This window comes from Hyla sarda, unplaced genomic scaffold, assembly GCF_029499605.1.
Source record: "Hyla sarda isolate aHylSar1 unplaced genomic scaffold, aHylSar1.hap1 scaffold_2765, whole genome shotgun sequence".
In the NCBI taxonomy this organism is placed as follows: domain Eukaryota; kingdom Metazoa; phylum Chordata; class Amphibia; order Anura; family Hylidae; genus Hyla; species Hyla sarda.
The window spans coordinates 1-16,263 of record NW_026609467.1 but is presented as its reverse complement, the minus strand read 5'-3'; the positions used below and the strand labels follow the sequence as shown (position 1 = coordinate 16,263).

The window sequence follows — 16,263 nt, the reverse complement described above, 5'->3', positions numbered from 1 at the left end:
AGCACACCTGTGCAGGTAGGGCATGACATGATAGGCAGCTGCCTTGATAGCGGGTGGGTGCTGAATGTTCCTAATTGACAAAATAAGATTAATGCTTATGAAGAAATATAAAATCTCATCCCTTCCCCAATATCGCGCCACACCCCTACCCCTTAATTCCCTGGTTGAACGTGATGGACATATGTCTTTTTTCGACCGTACTAACTATGTAACTATGTAACATAACATGGGGGGGGGGTCTCCTGGCTGTTCACACAGGTGTGTCATTGCTGTACATTGACCATGCATTGCTTCTGTGGTATTGCAAAGGCAAAGACAAATGCTTCCAGCCATCCATTGCACTAATGGATTGGTCATCAGCTGGCTGTCTATGTCCCGCATCAATATAGACCAAAGTACAGAGGGTTAGGCTATGCTATTGTGCACCTACCTGATGCATCAGAAGGTGCGAGGCCCTTGCTAAATTCTGTGCACAGACTTTGAGATCTATGCTTTAGACTGTATCTAAACCTGCTCCAACATGGACTGACATTCTGGCCTACTTTCAGCCGATGCGACTTGTCTGTCGCTGAACAGTCGCTTTTTATGTATTCAGCACCTATGTATAATGTTGTAAAAATGCTCTAGAAGCTAAAGTCGCAGAAATGTCACACATATTTGGCCTGCAACTTTCTGTGCGACAAATTCAGACAGGAAAAATCAGTATAAATCCTTAGAAAATTATCCCCCAGTGTCTCCATCTGCTGGCGGTATTGAATAAGCATTGCTGCACTGATGGGGTATGCATTAGACGAAAAAAAAGAAGAAAAAGAAGAATAATACGCCCAGAAAAGAGGCGAAAAGGAGAAAAACGTAAAAAAACTTGAAAAAAAAGTAAGAGGAAGAGAAGGGAAAAAAAGGTGGAAATGGGTTTAAAAGTGATTTCGGCGGAGAAATATATATATATATATATATATATATATATATATATATATATATATGCGCACACACACACATAGATATAAACGTATTCTCCGTTGAGATATTGCAGCCGCTGCTGTGTCCAGGCCCAGGAGCCTTAGCACTGTGCTGTGATGTCACTCAATACCACTGACATCACTAGGTGTAAACAACATCTCTCCTTTGCTGTGTATGTGACTATGGAGCTGTTTGGTGATGTCGTCTATTACGGCCTTCATAGAAGCAACAGGAGATTGTTGCATCCATCTTGAACCCTCAGAACTACAGTGCTATGATGTCACTCACTTCCACAGGCCTTGCAGAGTGTAAACAACAACAACCCAGCTTTGTTGTGTATGTAACCAAAGGGATTTGTGATGTCACCTAGAACCTTCACAGCAGCGACAGCTTTATGAGGAGCATCAGCACTGCTCTGCCTGAGCAGAACCATCACCGCCATAGGTTGTCAAATAACCCGGATTTAACCCACACAGGTAAGTCCAATGGGGTGCAGGCATGTCCTCTATGCTTACAGCTTCCCGTGGGTGTTGGTTTGATACCGTTTGGGGACAGCCAAGGAGGCATCTGCAGGCAACAAAGGTAGGTGTGTGCTTGTGAGTGTGTTTCCTATGCAGATCCTAAGCCCAGTGTCACATGCAAGTAGGAGGAGTAAGAAGGGTTCCTGGCAAATCCGGGTTATGGATTGCATTTAAAAAGGCCCCGTGGGAGTGCAATGGGCCCCTGTCTTGCTGCTTAGCAATAATGGTATGGGTTTAGGTTCTGCTGTGTGTACTGGTGGTTGACTGCCCCCCAGCCCAGAGTGTGCATGGAAAATTGTCTGGCAGCCTCCCTGACAGCAAGCAGTGATAGTGCCCATGAAGGGGACCTTGTTGGGCCCGCCCCTTTCACGGTTATCGCTTCTCGGCCTTTTGGCTAAGATCAAGTGTAGTATCTGTTCTTATCAGTTTAATATCTGATACGTCCCCTATCTGGGGACCATATATTAAATGGATTTTTGAGAACGGGGGCCGATTTCGAAGCTTGCTTCCGTCGCCCTATGCATTGACCCGATATGGCAGTATCTTCGGGTACAGTGCACCACCCCCTTACAGGGTTAAAAAGAAAGATTCCTACTTTCATTGCTACCTGCTTGCTGGCTAGCCAGCTAGCCAGCCCTGTGGGCCTTGCTGCTGCTGCAGCCAAAAAACAAAAGGTGGTGCTGCTGCTGCTTCTTCTGCTGCTTCTGCTTCTGCTTGTGTCTGGCCCCTGTTGGAGCGTCCAGGCACAGGACTTCTGCTGCTGCTGACTAAATGGCCTCCTTAATTGGATCATTTGAGTAGCCAGCACACCTGTGCAGGTAGGGCATGACATGATAGGCAGCTGCCTTGATAGCGGGTGGGTGCTGAATGTTCCTAATTGACAAAATAAGATTAATGCTTATGAAGAAATATAAAATCTCATCCCTTCCCCAATATCGCGCCACACCCCTACCCCTTAATTCCCTGGTTGAACGTGATGGACATATGTCTTTTTTCGACCGTACTAACTATGTAACTATGTAACATAACATGGGGGGGGGGTCTCCTGGCTGTTCACACAGGTGTGTCATTGCTGTACATTGACCATGCATTGCTTCTGTGGTATTGCAAAGGCAAAGACAAATGCTTCCAGCCATCCATTGCACTAATGGATTGGTCATCAGCTGGCTGTCTATGTCCCGCATCAATATAGACCAAAGTACAGAGGGTTAGGCTATGCTATTGTGCACCTACCTGATGCATCAGAAGGTGCGAGGCCCTTGCTAAATTCTGTGCACAGACTTTGAGATCTATGCTTTAGACTGTATCTAAACCTGCTCCAACATGGACTGACATTCTGGCCTACTTTCAGCCGATGCGACTTGTCTGTCGCTGAACAGTCGCTTTTTATGTATTCAGCACCTATGTATAATGTTGTAAAAATGCTCTAGAAGCTAAAGTCGCAGAAATGTCACACATATTTGGCCTGCAACTTTCTGTGCGACAAATTCAGACAGGAAAAATCAGTATAAATCCTTAGAAAATTATCCCCCAGTGTCTCCATCTGCTGGCGGTATTGAATAAGCATTGCTGCACTGATGGGGTATGCATTAGACGAAAAAAAAGAAGAAAAAGAAGAATAATACGCCCAGAAAAGAGGCGAAAAGGAGAAAAACGTAAAAAAACGTGAAAAAAAAGTAAGAGGAAGAGAAGGGAAAAAAAGGTGGAAATGGGTTTAAAAGTGATTTCGGCGGAGAAATATATATATATATATATATATATATATATATATATATATATATATGCGCACACACACACATAGATATAAACGTATTCTCCGTTGAGATATTGCAGCCGCTGCTGTGTCCAGGCCCAGGAGCCTTAGCACTGTGCTGTGATGTCACTCAATACCACTGACATCACTAGGTGTAAACAACATCTCTCCTTTGCTGTGTATGTGACTATGGAGCTGTTTGGTGATGTCGTCTATTACGGCCTTCATAGAAGCAACAGGAGATTGTTGCATCCATCTTGAACCCTCAGAACTACAGTGCTATGATGTCACTCACTTCCACAGGCCTTGCAGAGTGTAAACAACAACAACCCAGCTTTGTTGTGTATGTAACCAAAGGGATTTGTGATGTCACCTAGAACCTTCACAGCAGCGACAGCTTTATGAGGAGCATCAGCACTGCTCTGCCTGAGCAGAACCATCACCGCCATAGGTTGTCAAATAACCCGGATTTAACCCACACAGGTAAGTCCAATGGGGTGCAGGCATGTCCTCTATGCTTACAGCTTCCCGTGGGTGTTGGTTTGATACCGTTTGGGGACAGCCAAGGAGGCATCTGCAGGCAACAAAGGTAGGTGTGTGCTTGTGAGTGTGTTTCCTATGCAGATCCTAAGCCCAGTGTCACATGCAAGTAGGAGGAGTAAGAAGGGTTCCTGGCAAATCCGGGTTATGGATTGCATTTAAAAAGGCCCCGTGGGAGTGCAATGGGCCCCTGTCTTGCTGCTTAGCAATAATGGTATGGGTTTAGGTTCTGCTGTGTGTACTGGTGGTTGACTGCCCCCCAGCCCAGAGTGTGCATGGAAAATTGTCTGGCAGCCTCCCTGACAGCAAGCAGTGATAGTGCCCATGAAGGGGACCTTGTTGGGCCCGCCCCTTTCACGGTTATCGCTTCTCGGCCTTTTGGCTAAGATCAAGTGTAGTATCTGTTCTTATCAGTTTAATATCTGATACGTCCCCTATCTGGGGACCATATATTAAATGGATTTTTGAGAACGGGGGCCGATTTCGAAGCTTGCTTCCGTCGCCCTATGCATTGACCCGATATGGCAGTATCTTCGGGTACAGTGCACCACCCCCTTACAGGGTTAAAAAGAAAGATTCCTACTTTCATTGCTACCTGCTTGCTGGCTAGCCAGCTAGCCAGCCCTGTGGGCCTTGCTGCTGCTGCAGCCAAAAAACAAAAGGTGGTGCTGCTGCTGCTTCTTCTGCTGCTTCTGCTTCTGCTTGTGTCTGGCCCCTGTTGGAGCGTCCAGGCACAGGACTTCTGCTGCTGCTGACTAAATGGCCTCCTTAATTGGATCATTTGAGTAGCCAGCACACCTGTGCAGGTAGGGCATGACATGATAGGCAGCTGCCTTGATAGCGGGTGGGTGCTGAATGTTCCTAATTGACAAAATAAGATTAATGCTTATGAAGAAATATAAAATCTCATCCCTTCCCCAATATCGCGCCACACCCCTACCCCTTAATTCCCTGGTTGAACGTGATGGACATATGTCTTTTTTCGACCGTACTAACTATGTAACTATGTAACATAACATGGGGGGGGGGTCTCCTGGCTGTTCACACAGGTGTGTCATTGCTGTACATTGACCATGCATTGCTTCTGTGGTATTGCAAAGGCAAAGACAAATGCTTCCAGCCATCCATTGCACTAATGGATTGGTCATCAGCTGGCTGTCTATGTCCCGCATCAATATAGACCAAAGTACAGAGGGTTAGGCTATGCTATTGTGCACCTACCTGATGCATCAGAAGGTGCGAGGCCCTTGCTAAATTCTGTGCACAGACTTTGAGATCTATGCTTTAGACTGTATCTAAACCTGCTCCAACATGGACTGACATTCTGGCCTACTTTCAGCCGATGCGACTTGTCTGTCGCTGAACAGTCGCTTTTTATGTATTCAGCACCTATGTATAATGTTGTAAAAATGCTCTAGAAGCTAAAGTCGCAGAAATGTCACACATATTTGGCCTGCAACTTTCTGTGCGACAAATTCAGACAGGAAAAATCAGTATAAATCCTTAGAAAATTATCCCCCAGTGTCTCCATCTGCTGGCGGTATTGAATAAGCATTGCTGCACTGATGGGGTATGCATTAGACGAAAAAAAAGAAGAAAAAGAAGAATAATACGCCCAGAAAAGAGGCGAAAAGGAGAAAAACGTAAAAAAACGTGAAAAAAAAGTAAGAGGAAGAGAAGGGAAAAAAAGGTGGAAATGGGTTTAAAAGTGATTTCGGCGGAGAAATATATATATATATATATATATATATATATATATATATATATATGCGCACACACACACATAGATATAAACGTATTCTCCGTTGAGATATTGCAGCCGCTGCTGTGTCCAGGCCCAGGAGCCTTAGCACTGTGCTGTGATGTCACTCAATACCACTGACATCACTAGGTGTAAACAACATCTCTCCTTTGCTGTGTATGTGACTATGGAGCTGTTTGGTGATGTCGTCTATTACGGCCTTCATAGAAGCAACAGGAGATTGTTGCATCCATCTTGAACCCTCAGAACTACAGTGCTATGATGTCACTCACTTCCACAGGCCTTGCAGAGTGTAAACAACAACAACCCAGCTTTGTTGTGTATGTAACCAAAGGGATTGTGTGATGTCACCTAGAACCTTCACAGCAGCGACAGCTTTATGAGGAGCATCAGCACTGCTCTGCCTGAGCAGAAACCATCACCGCCATAGGTTGTCAAATAACCCGGATTTAACCCACACAGGTAAGTCCAATGGGGTGCAGGCATGTCCTCTATGCTTACAGCTTCCCGTGGGTGTTGGTTTGATACCGTTTGGGGGACAGCCAAGGAGGCATCTGCAGGCAACAAAGGTAGGTGTGTGCTTGTGAGTGTGTTTCCTATGCAGATCCTAAGCCCAGTGTCACATGCAAGTAGGAGGAGTAAGAAGGGTTCCTGGCAAATCCGGGTTATGGATTGCATTTAAAAAGGCCCCGTGGGAGTGCAATGGGCCCCTGTCTTGCTGCTTAGCAATAATGGTATGGGTTTAGGTTCTGCTGTGTGTACTGGTGGTTGACTGCCCCCCAGCCCAGAGTGTGCATGGAAAATTGTCTGGCAGCCTCCCTGACAGCAAGCAGTGATAGTGCCCATGAAGGGGACCTTGTTGGGCCCGCCCCTTTCACGGTTATCGCTTCTCGGCCTTTTGGCTAAGATCAAGTGTAGTATCTGTTCTTATCAGTTTAATATCTGATACGTCCCCTATCTGGGGACCATATATTAAATGGATTTTTGAGAACGGGGGCCGATTTCGAAGCTTGCTTCCGTCGCCCTATGCATTGACCCGATATGGCAGTATCTTCGGGTACAGTGCACCACCCCCTTACAGGGTTAAAAAGAAAGATTCCTACTTTCATTGCTACCTGCTTGCTGGCTAGCCAGCTAGCCAGCCCTGTGGGCCTTGCTGCTGCTGCAGCCAAAAAACAAAAGGTGGTGCTGCTGCTGCTTCTTCTGCTGCTTTCTGCTTCTGCTTGTGTCTGGCCCCTGTTGGAGCGTCCAGGCACAGGACTTCTGCTGCTGCTGACTAAATGCCTCCTTAATTGGATCATTTGAGTAGCCAGCACACCTGTGCAGGTAGGGGCATGACATGATAGGCAGCTGCCTTGATAGCGGGTGGGTGCTGAATGTTCCTAATTGACAAAATAAGATATTATGCTTATGAAGAAATATAAAATCTCATCCCTTCCCCAATATCGCGCCACACCCCTACCCTTAATTCCCTGGTTGAACGTGATGGACATATGTCTTTTTTCGACCGTACTAACTATGTAACTATGTAACATAACATGGGGGGGGGGTCTCCTGGCTGTTCACACAGGTGTGTCATTGCTGTACATTGACCATGCATTGCTTCTGTGGTATTGCAAAGGCAAAGACAAATGCTTCCAGCCATCCATTGCACTAATGGATTGGTCATCAGCTGGCTGTCTATGTCCCGCATCAATATAGACCAAAGTACAGAGGGTTAGGCTATGCTATTGTGCACCTACCTGATGCATCAGAAGGTGCGAGGCCCTTGCTAAATTCTGTGCACAGACTTTGAGATCTATGCTTTAGACTGTATCTAAACCTGCTCCAACATGGACTGACATTCTGGCCTACTTTCAGCCGATGCGACTTGTCTGTCGCTGAACAGTCGCTTTTTATGTATTCAGCACCTATGTATAATGTTGTAAAAATGCTCTAGAAGCTAAAGTCGCAGAAATGTCACACATATTTGGCCTGCAACTTTCTGTGCGACAAATTCAGACAGGAAAAATCAGTATAAATCCTTAGAAAATTATCCCCCCAGTGTCTCCATCTGCTGGCGGTATTGAATAAGCATTGCTGCACTGATGGGGTATGCATTAGACGAAAAAAAAGAAGAAAAAGAAGAATAATACGCCCAGAAAAGAGGCGAAAAGGAGAAAAACGTAAAAAAACGTGAAAAAAAAGTAAGAGGAAGAGAAGGGAAAAAAAGGTGGAAATGGGTTTAAAAGTGATTTCGGCGGAGAAATATATATATATATATATATATATATATATATATATATATATATATGCGCACACACACACATAGATATAAACGTATTCTCCGTTGAGATATTGCAGCCGCTGCTGTGTCCAGGCCCAGGAGCCTTAGCACTGTGCTGTGATGTCACTCAATACCACTGACATCACTAGGTGTAAACAACATCTCTCCTTTGCTGTGTATGTGACTATGGAGCTGTTTGGTGATGTCGTCTATTACGGCCTTCATAGAAGCAACAGGAGATTGTTGCATCCATCTTGAACCCTCAGAACTACAGTGCTATGATGTCACTCACTTCCACAGGCCTTGCAGAGTGTAAACAACAACAACCCAGCTTTGTTGTGTATGTAACCAAAGGGATTTGTGATGTCACCTAGAACCTTCACAGCAGCGACAGCTTTATGAGGAGCATCAGCACTGCTCTGCCTGAGCAGAACCATCACCGCCATAGGTTGTCAAATAACCCGGATTTAACCCACACAGGTAAGTCCAATGGGGTGCAGGCATGTCCTCTATGCTTACAGCTTCCCGTGGGTGTTGGTTTGATACCGTTTGGGGACAGCCAAGGAGGCATCTGCAGGCAACAAAGGTAGGTGTGTGCTTGTGAGTGTGTTTCCTATGCAGATCCTAAGCCCAGTGTCACATGCAAGTAGGAGGAGTAAGAAGGGTTCCTGGCAAATCCGGGTTATGGATTGCATTTAAAAAGGCCCCGTGGGAGTGCAATGGGCCCCTGTCTTGCTGCTTAGCAATAATGGTATGGGTTTAGGTTCTGCTGTGTGTACTGGTGGTTGACTGCCCCCCAGCCCAGAGTGTGCATGGAAAATTGTCTGGCAGCCTCCCTGACAGCAAGCAGTGATAGTGCCCATGAAGGGGACCTTGTTGGGCCCGCCCCTTTCACGGTTATCGCTTCTCGGCCTTTTGGCTAAGATCAAGTGTAGTATCTGTTCTTATCAGTTTAATATCTGATACGTCCCCTATCTGGGGACCATATATTAAATGGATTTTTGAGAACGGGGGCCGATTTCGAAGCTTGCTTCCGTCGCCCTATGCATTGACCCGATATGGCAGTATCTTCGGGTACAGTGCACACCACCCCCTTACAGGGTTAAAAAGAAAGATTCCTACTTTCATTGCTACCTGCTTGCTGGCTAGCCAGCTAGCCAGCCCTGTGGGCCTTGCTGCTGCTGCAGCCAAAAAAACAAAAGGTGGTGCTGCTGCTGCTTCTTCTGCTGCTTCTGCTTCTGCTTGTGTCTGGCCCCTGTTGGAGCGTCCAGGCACAGGACTTCTGCTGCTGCTGACTAAATGGCCTCCTTAATTGGATCATTTGAGTAGCCAGCACACCTGTGCAGGTAGGGCATGACATGATAGGCAGCTGCCTTGATAGCGGGTGGGTGCTGAATGTTCCTAATTGACAAAATAAGATTAATGCTTATGAAGAAATATAAAATCTCATCCCTTCCCCAATATCGCGCCACACCCCTACCCCTTAATTCCCTGGTTGAACGTGATGGACATATGTCTTTTTTCGACCGTACTAACTATGTAACTATGTAACATAACATGGGGGGGGGTCTCCTGGCTGTTCACACAGGTGTGTCATTGCTGTACATTGACCATGCATTGCTTCTGTGGTATTGCAAAGGCAAAGACAAATGCTTCCAGCCATCCATTGCACTAATGGATTGGTCATCAGCTGGCTGTCTATGTCCCGCATCAATATAGACCAAAGTACAGAGGGTTAGGCTATGCTATTGTGCACCTACCTGATGCATCAGAAGGTGCGAGGCACCTTGCTAAATTCTGTGCACAGACTTTGAGATCTATGCTTTAGACTGTATCTAAACCTGCTCCAACATGGACTGACATTCTGGCCTACTTTCAGCCGATGCGACTTGTCTGTCGCTGAACAGTCGCTTTTTATGTATTCAGCACCTATGTATAATGTTGTAAAAATGCTCTAGAAGCTAAAGTCGCAGAAATGTCACACATATTTGGCCTGCAACTTTCTGTGCGACAAATTCAGACAGGAAAAATCAGTATAAATCCTTAGAAAATTATCCCCCAGTGTCTCCATCTGCTGGCGGTATTGAATAAGCATTGCTGCACTGATGGGGTATGCATTAGACGAAAAAAAAGAAGAAAAAGAAGAATAATACGCCCAGAAAAGAGGCGAAAAGGAGAAAAACGTAAAAAAAACGTGAAAAAAAAGTAAGAGGAAGAGAAGGGAAAAAAAGGTGGAAATGGGTTTAAAAGTGATTTCGGCGGAGAAATATATATATATATATATATATATATATATATTGCGCACACACACACATAGATATAAACGTATTCTCCGTTGAGATATTGCAGGCCGCTGCTGTGTCCAGGCCCAGGAGCCTTAGCACTGTGCTGTGATGTCACTCAATACCACTGACATCACTAGGTGTAAACAACATCTCTCCTTTGCTGTGTATGTGACTATGGAGCTGTTTGGTGATGTCGTCTATTACGGCCTTCATAGAAGCAACAGGAGATTGTTGCATCCATCTTGAACCCTCAGAACTACAGTGCTATGATGTCACTCACTTCACAGGCCTTGCAGAGTGTAAACAACAACAACCCAGCTTTGTTGTGTATGTAACCAAAGGGATTTGTGATGTCACCTAGAACCTTCACAGCAGCGACAGCTTTATGAGGAGCATCAGCACTGCTCTGCCTGAGCAGAACCATCACCGCCATAGGTTGTCAAATAACCCGGATTTAACCCACACAGGTAAGTCCAATGGGGTGCAGGCATGTCCTCTATGCTTACAGCTTCCTGTGGGTGTTGGTTTGATACCGTTTTGGGACAGCCAAGGAGGCATCTGCAGGCAACAAAGGTAGGTGTGTGCTTGTGAGTGTGTTTCCTATGCAGATCCTAAGCCCAGTGTCACATGCAAGTAGGAGGAGTAAGAAGGGTTCCTGGCAAATCCGGGTTATGGATTGCATTTAAAAAGGCCCCGTGGGAGTGCAATGGGCCCCTGTCTTGCTGCTTAGCAATAATGGTATGGGTTTAGGTTCTGCTGTGTGTACTGGTGGTTGACTGCCCCCCAGCCCAGAGTGTGCATGGAAAATTGTCTGGCAGCCTCCCTGACAGCAAGCAGTGATAGTGCCCATGAAGGGGACCTTGTTGGGCCCGCCCCTTTCACGGTTATCGCTTCTCGGCCTTTTGGCTAAGATCAAGTGTAGTATCTGTTCTTATCAGTTTAATATCTGATACGTCCCCTATCTGGGGACCATATATTAAATGGATTTTTGAGAACGGGGGCCGATTTCGAAGCTTGCTTCCGTCGCCCTATGCATTGACCCGATATGGCAGTATCTTCGGGTACAGTGCACCACCCCCTTACAGGGTTAAAAAGAAAGATTCCTACTTTCATTGCTACCTGCTTGCTGGCTAGCCAGCTAGCCAGCCCTGTGGGCCTTGCTGCTGCTGCAGCCAAAAAACAAAAGGTGCTGCTGCTGCTGCTTCTTCTGCTGCTTCTGCTTCTGCTTGTGTCTGGCCCCTGTTGGAGCGTCCAGGCACAGGACTTCTGCTGCTGCTGACTAAATGGCCTCCTTAATTGGATCATTTGAGTAGCCAGCACACCTGTGCAGGTAGGGCATGACATGATAGGCAGCTGCCTTGATAGCGGGTGGGTGCTGAATGTTCCTAATTGACAAAAATAAGATTAATGCTTATGAAGAAATATAAAATCTCATCCCTTCCCCAATATCGCGCCACACCCCTACCCCTTAATTCCCTGGTTGAACGTGATGGACATTATGTCTTTTTTCGACCGTACTAACTATGTAACTATGTAACATAACATGGGGGGGGGGTCTCCTGGCTGTTCACACAGGTGTGTCATTGCTGTACATTGACCCATGCATTGCTTTCTGTGGTATTGCAAAGGCAAAGACAAATGCTTCCAGCCATCCATTGCACTAATGGATTGGTCATCAGCTGGCTGTCTATGTCCCGCATCAATATAGACCAAAGTACAGAGGGTTAGGCTATGCTATTGTGCACCTACCTGATGCATCAGAAGGTGCGAGGCCCTTGCTAAATTCTGTGCACAGACTTTGAGATCTATGCTTTAGACTGTATCTAAACCTGCTCCAACATGGACTGACATTCTGGCCTACTTTCAGCCGATGCGACTTGTCTGTCGCTGAAACAGTCGCTTTTTATGTATTCAGCACCTATGTATAATGTTGTAAAAATGCTCTAGAAGCTAAAGTCGCAGAAATGTCACACATATTTGGCCTGCAACTTTCTGTGCGACAAATTCAGACAGGAAAAATCAGTATAAATCCTTAGAAAATTATCCCCCAGTGTCTCCATCTGCTGGCGGTATTGAATAAGCATTGCTGCACTGATGGGGTATGCATTAGACGAAAAAAAAGAAGAAAAAGAAGAATAATACGCCCAGAAAAGAGGCGAAAAGGAGAAAAACGTAAAAAAACGTGAAAAAAAAAGTAAGAGGAAGACGAAGGGAAAAAAAGGTGGAAATGGGTTTAAAAGTGATTTCGGCGGAGAAATATATATATATATATATATATATATATATATATATATATATATATGCGCACGACACACACATAGATATAAACGTATTCTCCGTTGAGATATTGCAGCCGCTGCTGTGTCCAGGCCCAGGAGCCTTAGCACTGTGCTGTGATGTCACTCAATACCACTGACATCACTAGGTGTAAACAACATCTCTCCTTTGCTGTGTATGTGACTATGGAGCTGTTTGGTGATGTCGTCTATTACGGCCTTCATAGAAGCAACAGGAGATTGTTGCATCCATCTTGAACCCTCAGAACTACAGTGCTATGATGTCACTCACTTCCACAGGCCTTGCAGAGTGTAAACAACAACAACCCAGCTTTGTTGTGTATGTAACCAAAGGATTTGTGATGTCACCTAGAACCTTCACAGCAGCGACAGCTTTATGAGGAGCATCAGCACTGCTCTGCCTGAGCAGAACCATCACCGCCATAGGTTGTCAAATAACCCGGATTTAACCCACACAGGTAAGTCCAATGGGGTGCAGGCATGTCCTCTATGCTTACAGCTTCCCGTGGGTGTTGGTTTGATACCGTTTGGGGGACAGCCAAGGAGGCATCTGCAGGCAACAAAGGTAGGTGTGTGCTTGTGAGTGTGTTTCCTATGCAGATCCTAAGCCCAGTGTCACATGCAAGTAGGAGGAGTAAGAAGGGTTCCTGGCAAATCCGGGTTATGGATTGCATTTAAAAAGGCCCCGTGGGAGTGCAATGGGCCCCTGTCTTGCTGCTTAGCAATAATGGTATGGGTTTAGGTTCTGCTGTGTGTACTGGTGGTTGACTGCCCCCCAGCCCAGAGTGTGCATGGAAAATTGTCTGGCAGCCTCCCTGACAGCAAGCAGTGATAGTGCCCATGAAGGGGACCTTGTTGGGCCCGCCCCTTTCACGGTTATCGCTTCTCGGCCTTTTGGCTAAGATCAAGTGTAGTATCTGTTCTTATCAGTTTAATATCTGATACGTCCCCTATCTGGGGACCATATATTAAATGGATTTTTGAGAACGGGGGGCCGATTTCGAAGCTTGCTTCCGTCGCCCTATGCATTGACCCGATATGGCAGTATCTTCGGGTACAGTGCACCACCCCCTTACAGGGTTAAAAAGAAAGATTCCTACTTTCATTGCTACCTGCTTGCTGGCTAGCCAGCTAGCCAGCCCTGTGGGCCTTGCTGCTGCTGCAGCCAAAAAACAAAAGGTGGTGCTGCTGCTGCTTCTTCTGCTGCTTCTGCTTCTGCTTGTGTCTGGCCCCTGTTGGAGCGTCCAGGCACAGGACTTCTGCTGCTGCTGACTAAATGGCCTCCTTAATTGGATCATTTGAGTAGCCAGCACACCTGTGCAGGTAGGGCATGACATGATAGGCAGCTGCCTTGATAGCGGGTGGGTGCTGAATGTTCCTAATTGACAAAATAAGATTAATGCTTATGAAGAAATATAAAATCTCATCCCTTCCCCAATATCGCGCCACACACCCCTACCCCTTAATTCCCTGGTTGAACGTGATGGACATATGTCTTTTTTCGACCGTACTAACTATGTAACTATGTAACATAACATGGGGGGGGGGTCTCCTGGCTGTTCACACAGGTGTGTCATTGCTGTACATTGACCATGCATTGCTTCTGTGGTATTGCAAAGGCAAAGACAAATGCTTCCAGCCATCCATTGCACTAATGGATTGGTCATCAGCTGGCTGTCTATGTCCCGCATCAATATAGACCAAAGTACAGAGGGTTAGGCTATGCTATTGTGCACCTACCTGATGCATCAGAAGGTGCGAGGCCCTTGCTAAATTCTGTGCACAGACTTTGAGATCTATGCTTTAGACTGTATCTAAACCTGCTCCAACATGACTGACATTCTGGCCTACTTTCAGCCGATGCGACTTGTCTGTCGCTGAACAGTCGCTTTTTATGTATTCAGCACCTATGTATAATGTTGTAAAAATGCTCTAGAAGCTAAAGTCGCAGAAATGTCACACATATTTGGCCTGCAACTTTCTGTGCGACAAATTCAGACAGGAAAAATCAGTATAAATCCTTAGAAAATTATCCCCCAGTGTCTCCATCTGCTGGCGGTATTGAATAAGCATTGCTGCACTGATGGGGTATGCATTAGACGAAAAAAAAAGAAGAAAAAGAAGAATAATACGCCCAGAAAAAGAGGCGAAAAGGAGAAAAACGTAAAAAAACGTGAAAAAAAAAGTAAGAGAAGAGAAGGGAAAAAAAGGTGGAAATGGGTTTAAAAGTGATTTCGGCGGAGAAATATATATATATACATATATATATATATATATATATATATGCGCACACACACACATATAGATATAAACGTATTCTCCGTTGAGATATTGCAGCCGCTGCTGTGTCCAGGCCCAGGAGCCTTAGCACTGTGCTGTGATGTCACTCAATACCACTGACATCACTAGGTGTAAACAACATCTCTCCTTTGCTGTGTATGTGACTATGGAGCTGTTTGGTGATGTCGTCTATTACGGCCTTCATAGAAGCAACAGGAGATTGTTGCATCCATCTTGAACCCTCAGAACTACAGTGCTATGATGTCACTCACTTCCACAGGCCTTGCAGAGTGTAAACAACAACAACCCAGCTTTGTTGTGTATGTAACCAAAGGGGATTTGTGATGTCACCTAGAACCTTCACAGCAGCGGACAGCTTTATGAGGAGCATCAGCACTGCTCTGCCTGAGCAGAACCATCACCGCCATAGGTTTGTCAAAATAACCCGGATTTAACCCACACAGGTAAGTCCAATGGGGTGCAGGCATGTCCTCTATGCTTACAGCTTCCCGTGGGTGTTGGTTTGATACCGTTTGGGGACAGCCAAGGAGGCATCTGCAGGCAACAAAGGTAGGTGTGTGCTTGTGAGTGTGTTTCCTATGCAGATCCTAAGCCCAGTGTCACATGCAAGTAGGAGGAGTAAGAAGGGTTCCTGGCAAATCCGGGTTATGGATTGCATTTAAAAAGGCCCGTGGGAGTGCAATGGGCCCCTGTCTTGCTGCTTAGCAATAATGGTATGGGTTTAGGTTCTGCTGTGTGTACTGGTGGTTGACTGCCCCCCAGCCCAGAGTGTGCATGGAAAATTGTCTGGCAGCCTCCCTGACAGCAAGCAGTGATAGTGCCCATGAGGGGACCTTGTTGGGCCCGCCCCTTTCACGGTTATCGCTTCTCGGCCTTTTGGCTAAGATCAAGTGTAGTATCTGTTCTTATCAGTTTAATATCTGATACGTCCCCTATCTGGGGACCATATATTAAATGGATTTTGTGAGAACGGGGGCCGATTTCGAAGCTTGCTTCCGTCGCCCTATGCATTGACCCGATATGGCAGTATCTTCGGGTACAGTGCACCACCCCCCTTACAGGGTTAAAAAGTAAAGATTCCTACTTTCATTGCTACCTGCTTGCTGGCTAGCCAGCTAGCCAGCCCTGTGGGCCTTGCTGCTGCTGCAGCCAAAAAACAAAAGGTGGTGCTGCTGCTGCTTCTTCTGCTGCTTCTGCTTCTGCTTGTGTCTGGCCCCTGTTGGAGCGTCCAGGCACAGGACTTCTGCTGCTGCTAGACTAAATGGCCTCCTTAATTGGATCATTTGAGTAGCCAGCACACCTGTGCAGGTAGGGCATGACATGATAGGCAGCTGCCTTGATAGCGGGTGGGTGCTGAATGTTCCTAATTGACAAAATAAGATTAATGCTTATGAAGAAATATAAAATCTCATCCCTTCCCCAATATCGCGCCACACCCCTACCCCTTAATTCCCTGGTTGAACGTGATGGACATATGTCTTTTTTCGACCGTACTAACTATGTAACTATGTAACATAACATGGGGGGGGGGGTCTCCTGGCTGTTCACACAGGTGTGTCATTGCTGTACATTGACCATGCA

At 46.0% G+C, this 16,263-nt stretch overlaps 7 non-coding genes across 7 annotated transcripts; all 7 read left to right on the top strand.

Moving 5' to 3' along the window:
* The first annotated feature begins 1,852 nt into the window (after positions 1–1,852).
* Positions 1,853–2,043, top strand: LOC130325872 (U2 spliceosomal RNA). The gene has a single exon (XR_008870603.1). It is a non-coding gene; the product is annotated as a U2 spliceosomal RNA (small nuclear RNA).
* A 2,090-nt stretch (positions 2,044–4,133) lies between these two features.
* Positions 4,134–4,324, top strand: LOC130325871 (U2 spliceosomal RNA). The gene has a single exon (XR_008870602.1). It is a non-coding gene; the product is annotated as a U2 spliceosomal RNA (small nuclear RNA).
* A 2,091-nt stretch (positions 4,325–6,415) lies between these two features.
* LOC130325870 (U2 spliceosomal RNA) lies at positions 6,416–6,606 on the top strand. The gene has a single exon (XR_008870601.1). It is a non-coding gene; the product is annotated as a U2 spliceosomal RNA (small nuclear RNA).
* A 2,092-nt stretch (positions 6,607–8,698) lies between these two features.
* On the top strand, positions 8,699–8,889 carry LOC130325865 (U2 spliceosomal RNA). The gene has a single exon (XR_008870597.1). It is a non-coding gene; the product is annotated as a U2 spliceosomal RNA (small nuclear RNA).
* A 2,081-nt stretch (positions 8,890–10,970) lies between these two features.
* Positions 10,971–11,161, top strand: LOC130325859 (U2 spliceosomal RNA). The gene has a single exon (XR_008870591.1). It is a non-coding gene; the product is annotated as a U2 spliceosomal RNA (small nuclear RNA).
* Positions 11,162–13,259: 2,098 nt separating this feature from the next.
* On the top strand, positions 13,260–13,451 carry LOC130325866 (U2 spliceosomal RNA). Its single transcript, XR_008870598.1, has one exon. It is a non-coding gene; the product is annotated as a U2 spliceosomal RNA (small nuclear RNA).
* Positions 13,452–15,542: 2,091 nt separating this feature from the next.
* On the top strand, positions 15,543–15,734 carry LOC130325868 (U2 spliceosomal RNA). Its single transcript, XR_008870600.1, has one exon. It is a non-coding gene; the product is annotated as a U2 spliceosomal RNA (small nuclear RNA).
* Positions 15,735–16,263: the final 529 nt, after the last annotated feature.